Below are 18,525 nucleotides of genomic sequence, written 5' to 3'. Positions count from 1 at the left end.
TCTTGTATTTATAAAACGAATCTAAAGAGAGAAGGAGAGAGAGAAAAAAAATATTGTCAATATATTTAAATATTAGTTAAAAATAAGTTTGTTTTTTTTTTTTCATCTGAGATTGAATATTGCGAAAGAAAAATTTGTAATTATTTTTTGATCAAATCGAAACGTATCGGTAAATAATGTAGAGACAAATGTATCGTTTGGACGAACTTTGAATAATTTTGATCGTAGATTGGAAACAAGGAAGAGAACACCAATCACAGTAACTTAATACGAATACACTGATCGGGGGTGGTGGTGGTTTCGTTCGTTCACACGCACGCACGCACGCACGTTTGCCGCGACAATTACCAGAACCGTATTTGCATTCTGACCTTAACGATACTATCAGCAAGCCCGACCTTGATCTTATTGCATCGGTTTAATCGTAACGACGTGTACATCGTAATGCATTCTAGAGGTGAGAAAAGACCGTGACATTTTGCGCAAGGAATCGTTGTACCATACATAATTGATGGTGGTGGTGATGGTGGTAACAGTAATTTGCAAACAATCGTAAACGTAGCGTGGTGAAGTCAAAGGAATTTGTGCAACGAACGTACGAACGAGCGAGGGAGTTGTTTACACGAAGTAAAAGCGAATCGATTAGGATTAATGGACCTTGATAAAGTTACTTTAAGACAAACTTCGAAACTAGGAGAAACTGTACGAAAAAGTTCAGGACAACTACGACAACGACAACGACCAACGACCAACGACAATGGCGACTGTTTACGTAAGCGTAGTGTCTACGCTCGTTAGTCAGCAAGCTAACACGACACTTTGTTTTTCGCACTTAATTGGCTCAGACAATTAATTAATCCTTCTCCGCGCGTTGGCCCGGATACGGGAAGGCGAGAGAAGATGCACTCAGTCGGGGACGAGCTGTGCATCTTCGAGCACACTTCATCTTATCTCTCGGATATTCTTCCTTTCTTGTTGTTTTACCAGCAACTAGACTGGCAGCCAACTTTTCGTTTCGTTTCATTTCATTTCGAGAACAATGATAAAACTGTCACTTTGTTTTTATTTCTCCTAACACGCAACGCGAATTCAATCGCATCGATTTATTTTCTTTTTATTAATCAATACAAAACTGTATATGTATGTATGTATGTATGTATGTATGTATGTATGTATGTAATATCATTTAAAAATCATTTTTTCTTTTTGGAATCGCGAATCTTTCTCGTTTTTCGTTCGTAAAATATATTCAAATCAAAGTGCAATCGCTATGAATAACTATGACAATATTTACAATGCTATTTTTCATGATTGTAAAAAAATATATATTGGGATTGAGTTACGCGATAGATTAAACATTAGATTATTCTCTATACACGGACCACACACGATAACGCGATGCGTTTCACGATGATTTACGTGATCTACATGAATTTCCTGGATTTGAAAAGGCAACGTCGAAGCGTGTATCTTAAACGTCTTATACCAGAGACCTGTACTTAGTTGCGAGTAAACGCAACTGTACAGAAATAGTCACGTGCTATCTTAGAAGGGAGTGTATATACACACATATACATACATACATACACGTACTGAACTTATGTGAATGCGAAAACACGATTCTGCGAACGCTTATCGATATTTTAGCTATCGTCGATTTGAAAAACCATTTTCTAAATTTTCCTCTCTCTGTTAGAAATTTAATCCAATTTCTTACTTTTCATAATTTTAAGAATAAAGTTTTTAATAAACATGGACACGGATTTAAGCATGGTGTTTATAGGTTTCATGGAGATCCACCAGAGACCCGTTCAAAGCACCCCCATTTCCAGTAAAACATAAAAGCAATTTAAATTAAAAAGATTATAAAGATAGAAGAGTATTAATATTCTTCTTACGTTTGCTATCGAATTTATTTTCGCACAACTCTTTCAAGAGAAATGTTTTCAAGTTTTCCCTTTTTGAAATTTCGTTAAAACTTAAAAAACAAATTTTATCATAATTCTCTCACGGTGATTGTTAGTCGTAGAGAAGACCAGAACAGAGAATCGGACAGATCATAACGGATATAAATTTAATCCTGACGATTTAGCGCATTGTTTACTTTTCAAGTAAATTCAGGGATGATACGAAAGCATGCTTCCAATATTACGTCAAACATTTGACCAGCAAACTATCCATATACTATCCAGAAGAAGCTTTACATCGTAACTTGGTTTACGTCAAATGTAATATATCTGAGTGATAGTCCTTATGATCATCCTCTTTTAAAAGATCAGCTTACTTTTATATCGTTCTTCTTCTAAAACGAATTCAACATATCACTGATATTCATTTTTTCTCTCTTTTATTTTATTATAAACGCAAAAAAGAAACAAATTCGTGTTTCACGTATTAGATTGAAATAAAAATACGTTCAAACAAAACATATTATTATCAAAGTACATTCATTAGCAATTGGATCGTAAAGATTTCAAGAATTTATTGTTCGGTCAAACTTAGTGTTTTATTTTTTAAATATAATCTCATCCTCGTATATACGTTCAATTAAATCTTCAAAACAAGCTGTAAACAAATTTGATCAGAATCGTACCGATTTTGACGCATCCCCGAATCAATGAATTTGTTTATCTTTGATAGTTTTAATTGTTTGAACAAACGAATATCTTCTATTCAAAATCATTTTAATTCTTTATCAATCCATCAATCATACGTACAATTTCTTGACTCTTCGTGGAATGTCTTAGCGAAGAGAATAAAATTGTGGATCGGTGAAAACCACCAGGAAAGAGATCCTTATACGTGGAGATCAAGTTTATACGATCGGCCAAAGTTGGCGCAGGTGCGTAGCGTCTTTTACCATCTCCAGTCAGCCAACCAACCAACCAACCAACCAACCAACTAACCAGTCAGCCCTTCGTTAGCTTAGGTTGGTTGAGAAGGTAACTCAGGTGCATGCGCGAGTGTGCGCAGGTGTTCGCACCTGCTGTTGCACTTTCGTGCAGATCACTCGAGTATTAAATTCATGCCGTGATTCGAGCATGATTTCTCTCTCTCTCTCTCTTTTTCTCTTATCAATACTATTTTTATGTGTGTTTTTTTGTATGCGCAGCTACATTGCCGATTTAGAACACAAATCATGATTACGTATTATTATTATTATTATTATTACTATTGAATATTATAATCGTCGTCACGATTATTAACGTTTTTGTCTTGATTGATAAAACGAAAAAAAATTAGTCGGAGGATACAAGTTGTCTTAAGTATTTCGATAAGTAGTATTATAATATCATCATGAGAAATTGGAGTGTTCAAAGAATCTCTTCATGATTAGCAATTAGTAATCGCGAGAGGTCTTAACGAACGAAAGTTTATTCGTCGAGTAAAATTGTGAACTTTAAGAGGGTTATGGTAATTCATAATAATACCTGATTAGGAATACAATATTTGAGAAACTTGAAAAATAAATTATTCATAAAATATAAACGTTGTATTCTTGGTGAGTATATTAATAGCAGCGACGAGGTTATCGGATATATCGAATTCGCACAAGGTCCGTTCTTTGGATATGTTACCGCCGAAGCCGGGAATAAGTCATTGCTAATAATTCCACAGCATTCTTAACAATGCAAAGCGCCTTCCGACGAAGTCAGATATAAGACGTTTTACAGAATTTTTCTTAGGCATCGAACATAATATTTTGATATCCTATAGAAAACTCTGTAAAAAGTCTTATTTCCGACTTCGTCGGAAGGTGCTTTTTCATTGATAACAATGTCGAGGAATTACTAGCAATGATTGACTTCCGGCTTCGATGGTAACAGATAAAATTCAAAGTACCAAATAGAGCTTCGTACCTTCTCTAGGAATGGACGACCACGAGATTCAATCGACCGTGGAGTCAATTCTTGGGCCTGGAGTGAAGGTAGTCGATTGCGAAAAAAAATCATGCGTCAGGGAGGAAGAAGTTTTACTGATAAACGGAGTACCGATCCCTCTGGAAGGGCCAGATGGAGTTGCCATTCGCGAGGCTATGATAACCGGTCAGGTACCGCCGTGTGACTTGCTCAATCAGATTCTCGTCAAGGCTGGGATTTTAAGGTAGTACGGTGAATCCTATCGTACAATATATTATTTCTTGTTAATCATTCATGTGTGTTAACAAAATATTCGTAAATTTCGTCCTGTTTTTTTTCTATTTTTTTTGTTTGTTTGTTTGGAAAACGCGTATACGTTATTTAATTTTGGATTCACCGTGTTACCTGGTAACGTGAACATGATTGTAAAGGGCCCCGGTACGACTGGAGACGTCCTTGAGCGTAAAATCTTCCATCGTGACAAAAGAAGAGGTCACCGTTGCGCGAGGTGGTAAGGTCGTCGACGAGAGGAGTCGCGAAACGAAGGAGAACAATTATTATGCCTCGTCAACCAGCGAGATATGGGAACCAGTTGGTATTGTCCATCGTCCTAGAAACATCAAACCGTTCGACAGTTCCGACGAATCAAGGCCAAACTCTAACGCGAGTTCCGATCAGGGATATACTACCAACACAAGCAGCAATCATGTTATAAGGGAACGCGGGGGTGCTTCTATCACTGGTTGTCCCATTTGCGAGGACAACGATCCTGATTGCGCTCAGCGTTGTCTCGGAGGATTGGCTGGACTCGGAGCCACCAATAAAATGCCTGGAGTGCAAACGACCACTTCTGCGGTAAGCGAATAATAGACAAATTCTTTTCTTGTTTCGTACAACCATACGATTTCTTACAGACTTTGTTGTTCATTTAATTCCGTTTAACGATTATCTTTCGATCTTTTGCGATTAAAAGTTAAGAGGGAAGGGAGAAGAGAGAGAGAGAGAGAGAGTAGATCAACGTAACCAAGGAAAAGGGTGGGAGGGTGGTGGTCATATATTAGAAAAGTTTTTCTTTTAAATTGCAAATAATCTTCCTCCTTCGTTCCATACCAATTTTTTTCTCCCCCTTCTCTCCCTTTCTATTTTTTGTTACGAACCCTAACATTCCAATGTAGTTGGCAGGCATCGCGAGTAACGGCCGGATTTTCTTGCCTTCAGCCGGTTGGTAATAGTAAGACCGAATAGAAAACTACTTCGGAGGATCGGCTCACCGCGTAACTTACCTTATAAGTATTCTTTGTCGGCTCGTTTTCGCCTCGAGTTATCGCTGCTTTCACGATTACTTTGGGGGATCTGTTAAAAAGTAGACTTCGAAAAGATCTATTATGTTCTTGGGACGGTGTGATTTTATTAGAAATGTCGTCGTATTTCTTACACGTACAACGATGATATATATACATATAGGATATTCATTAATTTATAAAATAAATTATTGTGCTGAACTTTAGTCTAACAATAAGTTGCAATTTTAATTTTTGGCAAGATAACTAAATAATTCCAAGAAGAGTTTATTTTTTTTTTCTTTTGCATATAGTATTCTCCTCTGGAAACACGTAACTACTATTGAATTTTGTTGATTTATTTGTTTAAAATAAAATGAAACCGATGATACGTGGCAGCAAAGTATCAAACATTATTCTTTATTCGCAAAAACGAGAAAAGATCTTAACGGGCTGAGTTTTTCCTCGTTCCATCGAAGTACGGAGGTGAGTCAATGGGTAGGTAGGTAGGTAGGTAGGTAGGTAGGTGGTTTGCAAGAAAGCAGTCAGGACAGTCAGCCAGGCTATCGAGCAGACGAGCCAGCAGGCGATCAAGTTGGATTCCCTGCAAGAAAACTACCTGGTCTTAATGGGTGTTCGTTCCTCGCAAATCGAACATCTTGTACGTAATCTCCCCATACGGAAATCCATGATTCTTCGAATGTTTTTTTGGGTTTTTTTTTTTTTGTTATCTTTTTCCCCCATTTAGAAAATTATGTTCCTATAAGATTGATAAGTATCGGATATATCAGACAAATTTGTATTTTTATTATTGTTTTATCGAATTGATAAGCATTCTCGAAGAAATATGATTGTAAACATCATAACAAATTGACTTAAATTATAAGCATTTGAAATTCTTCGTATTACTCAATCCATATTGATCGCACGTAGCGATCTTCGAGCTTCGTGTATTACTTATGTGCACCTGCAGTCGAATGGTTGCACGTAGGACGTAATACATTGCTACGATAATGACTGAACGTCTACCAGACGGTTTTTTTTGCCGCGCCTATTTCATTTGCATAGAATCACTCCATTTTTTATCTTTTCGTCTCATTATTGTTTTCTCCAAAAATATGTTACGAAGTATAATTGCTATGTCAGGTGTCCGACAACCTGTCGATATAATTTTTTTCTTTTTTTTAATCGTTTGTTATATATAATTTGTTACATTTTTATGTCAAAATATCATGATAAACTTCTGATGATCGTCTGATTTTTCTTATATTAAAAAATTCGGCCGTCGGTAATGTAGAATTTCTTGCAGGTAGAATAAGGTAGAATCCAAAGTGATAAGTATGTAAACTGTATTATCGACTCTGTTAAGGTATTACATCGACCCTTTAAAGGTATTACATCGACAATGATAATTTATCCCGAGTCGATATAGAAGTTTTCTTTATATATCTGGTCATCTTTGAGTAGCAATTGGTTGTCAATAAAGTCACGAGCTTTCAAATGAATAGTCGGTATAGTAGATAGTGCTTTTTTATTTAATTTATATGTTTTTTTTTTTTTTTAATACTGGATAAAATAAAATTGTATATTAAAACGTCATGAGATAATAAAAATAAATTTTCAACTTAAGACAGAGATCTATGTAACTTAATATTATGTGTTTCACATATATTTTGTATATATATTTATGTATTCTTTGTTTAACATCGAATTTTTTCTACTATGTTGAATTTAAAATACATGGTAATTTTTGTATATTTCAAAGTAATAGATCTCTGGCAAGATCCAATACGTGATTGGCCTATAAAACTACGTTATACTTTTCCTCTCAAGTATCATCCTACATTACATACGATCTGACGATTTGACGTTTCTTATTTCTCTATTTGAGTCGCATCTATGTCATATACGTTCGTATGAACTTACGACTGTATCAAGTATATCATCTAGTATAAATTTAGTCGTATCTTTTTCATACATTTTCGAAAATTTTCAAATCTACGATAACAATTTGATAAAATGTACTTCTCCAGTACGATTGTGATACAAATTTGGATGATAATAGAAATTCGGCGCGTTTTTTTTAATGAAAATATCGTTCGAAACATCGTATTTCTCGCGATATTTTTTTTGTCATTTGCATATTTATGTAACGTATCTGTGTATCTACGGTCCGATATATTTATAAGATCTTTGCTCGTAAAATAAATATAATAAAACGAAAAGGGGGAAGAGTACGTATAAGGATAATGAATTAATCCAATAATCCCGTGCGAATTTAACACAATATTCTTTGAATAAAAAAATGAATGGTGCATAGGTGTAATTGAAAGAAAAAAAAAAAAACACAACTAACGATCATTACCAGGGGTGGGAAAAATATGTATCGTTGAAGCTCAGGAATTACGGTAATGGGGAGGAAAATGATAACGCGTAAGCTGATCTAGGTTTTCATAGTTTCGTTGTCGAGAGTACTATTGTTAATACATACACATATATATATACGTAGGACAAAATGAAGAGTGAGAATCGACGATTAGCTTACGACGTCAATTACAGGATGCCGAGCTTTGGTAGATTTTCAACATGGTTCGTTCGCAATGGCATACTGGCTCTTCATTGGTGTTTTCTCTCACACACTCTTCCATTTCGCTTTAGCAGTGAGGCCAACGGGAAATGGGAATCAGAAAACCGATCGATAAATCCAATTAAATTTTGTAACGCGCCTGGTTGTTGTAGAAGCAACGGCAGCAACAGCAGCAGCAGCAACAGCAACACCGGGCCCTGACACCAGCCAAATTACATTTTACGTGCGATCGTCGAACATCGTCTGGGAATTCGCAAGAACTATCTTGCTTGCTTGAATCATTATCGATGACCGTTTCGGTAAAGTACGTACGTTTCCCCCTCCTCGTGTTTCTCTATCCTTCACCCTACCCCACCCTGGATCATTTATTATCCTCGCATTATATTCTACTTGTCGTGACGTTTCAAATAATTTTCTAACAAATTTTCACGGATCTTTACTAAAATGAGGTAATTTATTTTACAGCTAACAGAGAGAGAGAGAGAAAGAAAAAATATAAAGTTCATTATAAGTTAATTTACGTATTCACATATATATACAGCAAAATTACAAAATGTTATTTTATTATAACGTGACAATAATTATTACGAGGTCAAATTTTGAGCATCGACGTTCTCTTCTCTCTCTCTCTTTCTCTTTCTCTCTATTTCTCTGCATTGGTATCAAGAATGATTGTGAACGACCGCATCGTTAAATGAGACATGTGTATCGATTGTTCATTATAATTGGATTTGCAGTTGCCCGTGACACGTGATTTATTTTTTTTCGATAGAAACGAAACGACCGTCGGTGACTCGATTATTTCCAAAATCGTCGTCGTATGGTACAGGTATGGTAGGTACGTAGGTATGGTATCGGTCTTTCGAATTAATTTGTCGTGGTTTACATTCACCGATGAGTCAAAAGATTAAAAACAAAAAAAAAAAGGAAAAAATGGGTTGAACGGAGCGAAGGGGGTAGAGAGGGGGTGGTGGTGTTGGGTGTGCAGGGCATCGAATCGATCGGTTTCGCTACGTTTTTACTTCGTAAAGCGAGCGTGTATTCGATGAATAGTTCTTTCATTTTTAAACTTTTAAATATTCAGCATGAAAATAGTCGAATAGACGAGATAGGCAAAGCAGTGGAGGAGGAGGAGAAGGGGAAGAAAGGGATGGAGAGTAGGAGACTGACAAAGAAAAACTTTGGGAACGAATCTATCGAACGATTGCTGTTCGATTAAACATCGGGAATATTTTTGGAAGTCTAGACAAGCAAAACTTCGAAACTTTTCAAACAATTCCGGTTGGGAATCCTTTAGGACGTCGCTAGCAGAAGATCGTCGTTGCTGCTTTTTCCTCAGGCTATATTGGTAATCTCGATGGAAACACGAATTGACTGTAGAAATCGATTTGTACACGAAAGTCCGTCCCGTACTTTCTCAAATCTCTTTTTTTTCTATTTCTTCTTATTATTATTCTTATTCTTATCGACGCAAATGAAATATTACGTGCAACGATTAAATTTTTGTAATATTCATTTTAAATATAATCTAACTATTATTATTCGAAAGAGAATAATCTAACATTATTTTCGATAAATTTAATACACCTTTCAGGACATCCTGCCAAATTATATTTGACGAAAAAACGAAAAATCGTAATTTTTCTCTCAAATGAAATGAATTTAATATCACGATTACACTCTGTATTAATTTGTTGGCATCGTTATAATTGTTAACTTTTATTCAAAGTTTAAGGTAAAAGACTTTTGACAAGTAAATCTAGGATAGCAGAACACACGTATACCAAAATATCTAAAACATTTTCCACGAAGATTATCTTCTCGTCTGGTTACTCGTTTTCAAATCTTCTCTACTATTTTCTTTGAGTGTTAAACGTTCACCTAGTTTTCGCGTCTCTCGAACTATTAATACGCGTAGATATACTACTAGTCCAGTAGTAATAGGTAGTAGTACGTAGAAGAGAAAGATAGATAGAATGAAAGTAGGGGTAAAGAAAGAAAGAGAGAGTAAGAGAAAGAGAAAAGCAAGAAACGTTGAGCAAAATTACAAATTCAGTGACCGTCGGTATACCGTTGAAGAAGAACCAACAATTCTCTTATTTCTTACTTCTTATTTATCTTCTTGTTGTTCGTTTCGTTTATTTTATTTTATCGATATATCTCGATTTAATCGAAAGGGCAAAGAACAACGATCTTTTGATCAGCCTCGGGATAATTATTTTATTCGAAACGTTGACCATTGTCTTCAAAATACGAGATAACTTAAATTTCGTTATAGTTGATTTTTCGTTAAGAATTTTACGAGATAGAGTTCAACGTTGGGGGATGCGATTGATTAATGTTTCGTTCTTTTCTTCGAACATTTTCGAAACGAGCTTTCTCGACGAAACCACGAGACGATTTAAAATAATATCCGTGAGAAGGATTATCGTCGATTTCGATGATTCTCTCTTTCTCTGTCTGTCTGTCTGTCTCTCTGAGGAACGATCAGATCTTCTTCCTTTATTTTTTATCAATTGTTACAACGCGTCCAAAAGAAATAGGGGGTGGAAAACCGAATCGAGAAAAATAGTGAGAAAATTGAGCTTCTTAGAAATATAAATGATTCAAATATATCTTGCAAAAAAAAAAAGAACGGTGGGGTGGTAGTAGGGGGAAGAAGGATATCGTTCGATAAGTTACCATCATAAATCTCCTTTTTCTTTTTTTTTTTTTCGGTCGGAAGAGATTCGCAAACGTTGAGTCTTTGGACAAAGAAGATAGAGCCGTCATTCAACGAAAAAAAAACAGATTTATCGAATTTTTTCGTTCGTTGGTGTTCTTTTGTTGAAACTATATTTACATGTTACCAAATCAATCCGTTCGTTTTTATTTATTTTTTTTCTTTTTTTTTTTTTATCTTTACACACACACACACACATATCGAAATATTCTTTTGAAAGTTTATCGAGAGAGTTATTCGAATTCAACGAGTACTTTTCAACGCGATTCGATGGAAAATTCGTAAACAAAAAGGATTGGCCGAAACGAAAAATTTCTACGAATGACTCGAAATAACAGTGATAAGTGGTTTCTGTTTCTTTTGGAAGAACGGGGGGGGAGGATTTTTTTGTTTGTTTTCTTTTTACATCGACGATGGACGACACAACGGAACGATCGGAATACAATCAGGAAACTCTTCCTGTTATTTATGGAATTATTATAGCGTTGATTACTTGCTTCGTAGGATACGTTTTGTGGGTAAGTTAATGAGGTGTATTAACACGTTGATTATTGTCATATTGGGTCATACGTGATTAATCAATTTTATTAATATCCTTTTTATATTTTATCGTAATACACGTCAAAACTCTCAACGATATTAAAATGAATTAATAATTTATCCAACGTTTTATATTTTTCTTTCTCTCTTTCTTTCTCTTCGTTTTTATCATTTAATATCGTAACGAAACAAATTGCATGGGATTGAAAACCCTTCTATAGAGGTTAAGAGATATAAAAATAATAATGATAAATCTATACGAGAGAATAAAGTCAGTTTTGAAATTGTCGTTTTGTTTCTTACAATTGAAAAGGTAAGATAAATCACAAGATGGTCCACGGTAGTATTAATCGATATTGCTTATGTTAGACATGAGAGAAAAATATCGAAGTAGTTTTTACGAAGTCAGTAGTAATCCTTTTCACGTTAATCGTGTCTTCTTCTTCTTCTTCTTCTTCTTTCTCAGAGCAAACCACTAGTTCCCCAACGTGCAATCCGCACTTCATTTATCCCTTTCTTACCCCCACACTTCTTTCTATTATTCCCCATTGGCTTAGTTGGAGGTTTCCCTTTTTTTTTTCTTTTTTTTTCTTTTTTTTTCTTTTCATCAAGGGAACAATTGAGAAACGAAAATTGGAAAAAGGAGAAAGAGGAAGAGAGAAAGAAGACCCACCCGTGTATTAACGAATGCTGTTAGCATAAACGTGCTTGCAACGATAAGCATACTCTCGAGATATTCAATCGGGTACGTGGACTCAATAGAATTTCATTGTCCTATCGTGTTCCTCCGAAACCAACCAAACGTCCAACCATTTGCTATAACGAATGTGCACGAAATAATCGATCAGTGATGTGCGTTACGGTTTAACGATAAGTTACGATCGATCAATCGATTGAACGAACGATTATTCCCTCGGTCGTTCTCTCGGTAAATTGAATTTTCGCAAGACTCAAATGTCCATTTACAATACTCACTTCATTAACATAGTTTCTATGGGATTATTATCTGTAGATTATTATTCATCCAAAAGAAAAAAAAAATTATATATCAATGAATAGTTAACGCGATTATATGTTAACAAGATTATTCGGTATACTAAGCGCAGTTTTTGTTATTATAAAATAATAACAATAATTATTATATATTGTATATATATGTATAACATATAAGAGTGTGTTATTACAAAATAATAAAATACGAATTTCATATAATCATATGATTATCCCTAAAGTTATGATCAAATATGTTAAAACAATCCTATGTAATATTCATCTGCTTAAACAATTTTTATAGAAATACTCGACTATTTTATTTTATTTCTTCTTCGTACTAAATGTTGTCTTTCAATGGTAAGAATTTCGAACATAAGTTAATGTAAAATCTTTGAAGGGTTCGTACAATGGCCAAAGAAGGTCTACCCATCTTCGGTTAGATTGGAAACATCTGGGACAAATGTGTCATAAGGTTATACCTACCTTGTGTCTTGAACATTACCATAATAGTGTAATGACGTGACATTATGGGACGTACGTTATGGGGTCCGATCGTTTGTCGGATGTAATTACAAGACAAGACATTGCTAGATGCACCAGTAGGACATAATTATTATCGTGCTCGCCAGGGGCGGAGGTGGTGGTGGTGGTGATGGTGGTGGTAGTAGTAGTAATACAGTAGCATATACAGTTATGTGTCTTCATATAACGGGTATACATATTTGTGAAGAGACAAGAACAAAGCTTTTGTACAATGGCCAGGAAATTGCACGACACCAGATAAAATTCTTTTTCATAGTGTTTCTCTCCTCCTTTCCCTATTTTCTTCTTTAATTACCTTTCTTCCTTTCTCCCTTTATCTCTATTTTACATTCCCTTTCGTACCATTCTAGGTATTTACCGTCGCACATACGGGAAAGAGAGATAAAGATAAAAAGATTCGGACGGAAATATTTTCACCAAAAGAAAATAATATTATTTATTACGCAAATCTCTCGTAATTTCACTTAACTGCGGAAACAAAAGTACAAATATAATTTATAAATTATAACGCGATTTAGAATTCGTTGTGTCGGTAAACAAACGTTTTATGATATTCTTTTAAATCTCTCTTTGTGAGAGAGAAAGAATCAAGCCTCTAATTAAACGCTGTGTTTTTACATCTAAAGAATATTTTATTATTTTGTTCTGAAACATTCTATTGAATTTTTTGATGATTTTCTCTTAATGATTTTAATTAAAAGTTTAAGAAAAGAATAAAAAAAAAGTTTTCCATGAAATGGTTAAATAGTGATCGCAATTAAACCCAACTTGGATTAATTATGTAGGTTTATAAACAGTGTTAATTCAGAACTCTTTAAGTTAACGATCCGTTTCTGTGTATTTGTACGAACAATGAAGAAATTTTTATATCGTTTTATTCAAGAAACAATAATATTCATTTTACAATATTTTTATCCCTTGAAAAACTTTGTTATTTTAGGATAGTTTAGATTTTCATGAATCATCAAGAACAATTTTCCCTTGTTAATTCTAATTGAATTTTCATCACGCACATGATAAAATAATATTTAATCTATCTGTACATATTTGAAAAAACATTATTTTGTTAACACTGATATACGAAAATAATTGAAAAACCGTATAAATATTATTTCTTTGTCGAAATTCGTTTAGTTTCATTACTCTGTTTTATCTTCCATTAGAAATATTCTAAATCGATTTGCGCGCTTTTTATTTTTCTTCCCAACGCGAGAGTTATTTTCCTACGGTAGGAAAAAAAAAAATCGTTTGTCTATGTCATTTCTCTGTGAACCGATAAAAAATATTCGATTATTTTTATCGCCAGATTTATTTCAAATAAATTTAAATTTATTTGAAATAAATCTGGCGATAAAAATAATCGAATATTTTTTATCGGTTCACAGAGAAATGACATAGACAAACGATTTTTTNTTTTTTTTTTTTCGGTCGGAAGAGATTCGCAAACGTTGAGTCTTTGGACAAAGAAGATAGAGCCGTCATTCAACGAAAAAAAAACAGATTTATCGAATTTTTTCGTTCGTTGGTGTTCTTTTGTTGAAACTATATTTACATGTTACCAAATCAATCCGTTCGTTTTTATTTATTTTTTTTCTTTTTTTTTTTTTATCTTTACACACACACACACACATATCGAAATATTCTTTTGAAAGTTTATCGAGAGAGTTATTCGAATTCAACGAGTACTTTTCAACGCGATTCGATGGAAAATTCGTAAACAAAAAGGATTGGCCGAAACGAAAAATTTCTACGAATGACTCGAAATAACAGTGATAAGTGGTTTCTGTTTCTTTTGGAAGAACGGGGGGGGAGGATTTTTTTGTTTGTTTTCTTTTTACATCGACGATGGACGACACAACGGAACGATCGGAATACAATCAGGAAACTCTTCCTGTTATTTATGGAATTATTATAGCGTTGATTACTTGCTTCGTAGGATACGTTTTGTGGGTAAGTTAATGAGGTGTATTAACACGTTGATTATTGTCATATTGGGTCATACGTGATTAATCAATTTTATTAATATCCTTTTTATATTTTATCGTAATACACGTCAAAACTCTCAACGATATTAAAATGAATTAATAATTTATCCAACGTTTTATATTTTTCTTTCTCTCTTTCTTTCTCTTCGTTTTTATCATTTAATATCGTAACGAAACAAATTGCATGGGATTGAAAACCCTTCTATAGAGGTTAAGAGATATAAAAATAATAATGATAAATCTATACGAGAGAATAAAGTCAGTTTTGAAATTGTCGTTTTGTTTCTTACAATTGAAAAGGTAAGATAAATCACAAGATGGTCCACGGTAGTATTAATCGATATTGCTTATGTTAGACATGAGAGAAAAATATCGAAGTAGTTTTTACGAAGTCAGTAGTAATCCTTTTCACGTTAATCGTGTCTTCTTCTTCTTCTTCTTCTTCTTTCTCAGAGCAAACCACTAGTTCCCCAACGTGCAATCCGCACTTCATTTATCCCTTTCTTACCCCCACACTTCTTTCTATTATTCCCCATTGGCTTAGTTGGAGGTTTCCCTTTTTTTTTTCTTTTTTTTTCTTTTTTTTTCTTTTCATCAAGGGAACAATTGAGAAACGAAAATTGGAAAAAGGAGAAAGAGGAAGAGAGAAAGAAGACCCACCCGTGTATTAACGAATGCTGTTAGCATAAACGTGCTTGCAACGATAAGCATACTCTCGAGATATTCAATCGGGTACGTGGACTCAATAGAATTTCATTGTCCTATCGTGTTCCTCCGAAACCAACCAAACGTCCAACCATTTGCTATAACGAATGTGCACGAAATAATCGATCAGTGATGTGCGTTACGGTTTAACGATAAGTTACGATCGATCAATCGATTGAACGAACGATTATTCCCTCGGTCGTTCTCTCGGTAAATTGAATTTTCGCAAGACTCAAATGTCCATTTACAATACTCACTTCATTAACATAGTTTCTATGGGATTATTATCTGTAGATTATTATTCATCCAAAAGAAAAAAAAAATTATATATCAATGAATAGTTAACGCGATTATATGTTAACAAGATTATTCGGTATACTAAGCGCAGTTTTTGTTATTATAAAATAATAACAATAATTATTATATATTGTATATATATGTATAACATATAAGAGTGTGTTATTACAAAATAATAAAATACGAATTTCATATAATCATATGATTATCCCTAAAGTTATGATCAAATATGTTAAAACAATCCTATGTAATATTCATCTGCTTAAACAATTTTTATAGAAATACTCGACTATTTTATTTTATTTCTTCTTCGTACTAAATGTTGTCTTTCAATGGTAAGAATTTCGAACATAAGTTAATGTAAAATCTTTGAAGGGTTCGTACAATGGCCAAAGAAGGTCTACCCATCTTCGGTTAGATTGGAAACATCTGGGACAAATGTGTCATAAGGTTATACCTACCTTGTGTCTTGAACATTACCATAATAGTGTAATGACGTGACATTATGGGACGTACGTTATGGGGTCCGATCGTTTGTCGGATGTAATTACAAGACAAGACATTGCTAGATGCACCAGTAGGACATAATTATTATCGTGCTCGCCAGGGGCGGAGGTGGTGGTGGTGGTGATGGTGGTGGTAGTAGTAGTAATACAGTAGCATATACAGTTATGTGTCTTCATATAACGGGTATACATATTTGTGAAGAGACAAGAACAAAGCTTTTGTACAATGGCCAGGAAATTGCACGACACCAGATAAAATTCTTTTTCATAGTGTTTCTCTCCTCCTTTCCCTATTTTCTTCTTTAATTACCTTTCTTCCTTTCTCCCTTTATCTCTATTTTACATTCCCTTTCGTACCATTCTAGGTATTTACCGTCGCACATACGGGAAAGAGAGATAAAGATAAAAAGATTCGGACGGAAATATTTTCACCAAAAGAAAATAATATTATTTATTACGCAAATCTCTCGTAATTTCACTTAACTGCGGAAACAAAAGTACAAATATAATTTATAAATTATAACGCGATTTAGAATTCGTTGTGTCGGTAAACAAACGTTTTATGATATTCTTTTAAATCTCTCTTTGTGAGAGAGAAAGAATCAAGCCTCTAATTAAACGCTGTGTTTTTACATCTAAAGAATATTTTATTATTTTGTTCTGAAACATTCTATTGAATTTTTTGATGATTTTCTCTTAATGATTTTAATTAAAAGTTTAAGAAAAGAATAAAAAAAAAGTTTTCCATGAAATGGTTAAATAGTGATCGCAATTAAACCCAACTTGGATTAATTATGTAGGTTTATAAACAGTGTTAATTCAGAACTCTTTAAGTTAACGATCCGTTTCTGTGTATTTGTACGAACAATGAAGAAATTTTTATATCGTTTTATTCAAGAAACAATAATATTCATTTTACAATATTTTTATCCCTTGAAAAACTTTGTTATTTTAGGATAGTTTAGATTTTCATGAATCATCAAGAACAATTTTCCCTTGTTAATTCTAATTGAATTTTCATCACGCACATGATAAAATAATATTTAATCTATCTGTACATATTTGAAAAAACATTATTTTGTTAACACTGATATACGAAAATAATTGAAAAACCGTATAAATATTATTTCTTTGTCGAAATTCGTTTAGTTTCATTACTCTGTTTTATCTTCCATTAGAAATATTCTAAATCGATTTGCGCGCTTTTTATTTTTCTTCCCAACGCGAGAGTTATTTTCCTACGGTAGGAAAAAAAAAAATCGTTTGTCTATGTCATTTCTCTGTGAACCGATAAAAAATATTCGATTATTTTTATCGCCAGATTTATTTCAAATAAATTTAAATTTATCAAACGAAAAAAAAAACAAAAATGAAGTTAATCCAATATGACGATCATTTTAATAGATTATGAATTAGGTATATATATATACGCGAATCGCATCGTATGCAATTGAGTTAAAAAAAATTTGATAACCATGATCGTAAATAAATTCGAATCGATAAGAAATATGAAGGAATCCCAAAGGAGAGTGACAGCATAAATTTGTAACGGGGTATTACTCGAAAACGACAGAAGGAAGGAGAAGGGTGGTAGAGAGGTAGGGTGGTAGGAGGTTTGTTACGATATCTGAAAGAAATAGGGTGATTTGAAGAAGGAAACGACAATCTTTTACGACTCTTTTCCGCGAAAACCATTTTACGTGGAGAAATTCCGACTCTTCGCATTCGAGATTGCACCTTAGAATCTGTTCGAGTTCTGATAGGTGAATTTCCTGTGGTATATTTTACGTGACCTATCGAGATTGTATTTTCTTTTATTACATACATATATATACACGTTTATTTTCTTTCCCCGTCATACAAATTGATTCTATTCGTCTCGTTTTCGAATACATTCCAAAAAATATATATATATATTTCCGAAATAATAATAATAATAATGATGATAATAATAAGACTTAATTTACGATTTATCGTGTCTTTTGGCTAGATCTCAATGACTTTTTTTGTATTACGTGTGGATTTATCGCTGTCTCAAAGGATTCCGACCATAGGAACGATCCTTTTCGCGGCTTATCCTAGCCAGAGCAAAGTTTTATTCCTCGGCGTGCTTTTACCCGAGAAGATCTTTCGCTTTTATGTCTCCTCGTTGAACCAAGCTACGACTACAAGAAGTACCATCTCTATCGCGTAGACTAAGTCGACGATAGAGAAGGAAAAAGAAAAGAAAAAAAGAAGAAAGAAAAAAGGAAAACGAAGGAGAGATTTTTCGATGTACAAACGAGTTGCGATAGGAAACGAGATATGGATGTTACGATAACAAGTTACAAATTATTACGAGGATTATATACACAATTAAATGTTTTATAATATTATCATTATGCTATCCGGTGATCTCATTATTATCTACTCTTTTATTTATCGAGAAAAATAAATGAGCTCTTATAAAGTAGGAAATTAAAATTTTCTTGATGTTCGATATATTTTTATTCGTATAACAAATATTT

At 33.7% G+C, this 18,525-nt stretch overlaps 1 protein-coding gene across 1 annotated transcript in view; it reads left to right on the top strand.

Moving 5' to 3' along the window:
• The window catches only part of LOC106785247, a 328,039-nt gene that overhangs the window by 103,834 nt on the left and 205,680 nt on the right, over window positions 1-18,525 (top strand). The gene's annotated exons all lie outside the window — the stretch shown is intronic.

This window comes from Polistes canadensis, unplaced genomic scaffold (assembly GCF_001313835.1).
Source record: "Polistes canadensis isolate GaletaPanama2010 unplaced genomic scaffold, ASM131383v1 scaffold_47, whole genome shotgun sequence".
Taxonomy (NCBI): domain Eukaryota; kingdom Metazoa; phylum Arthropoda; class Insecta; order Hymenoptera; family Vespidae; genus Polistes; species Polistes canadensis.
The sequence above is the reverse complement of the archived record's forward strand: the minus strand, read 5'-3'. Positions and strand labels throughout refer to the sequence as shown.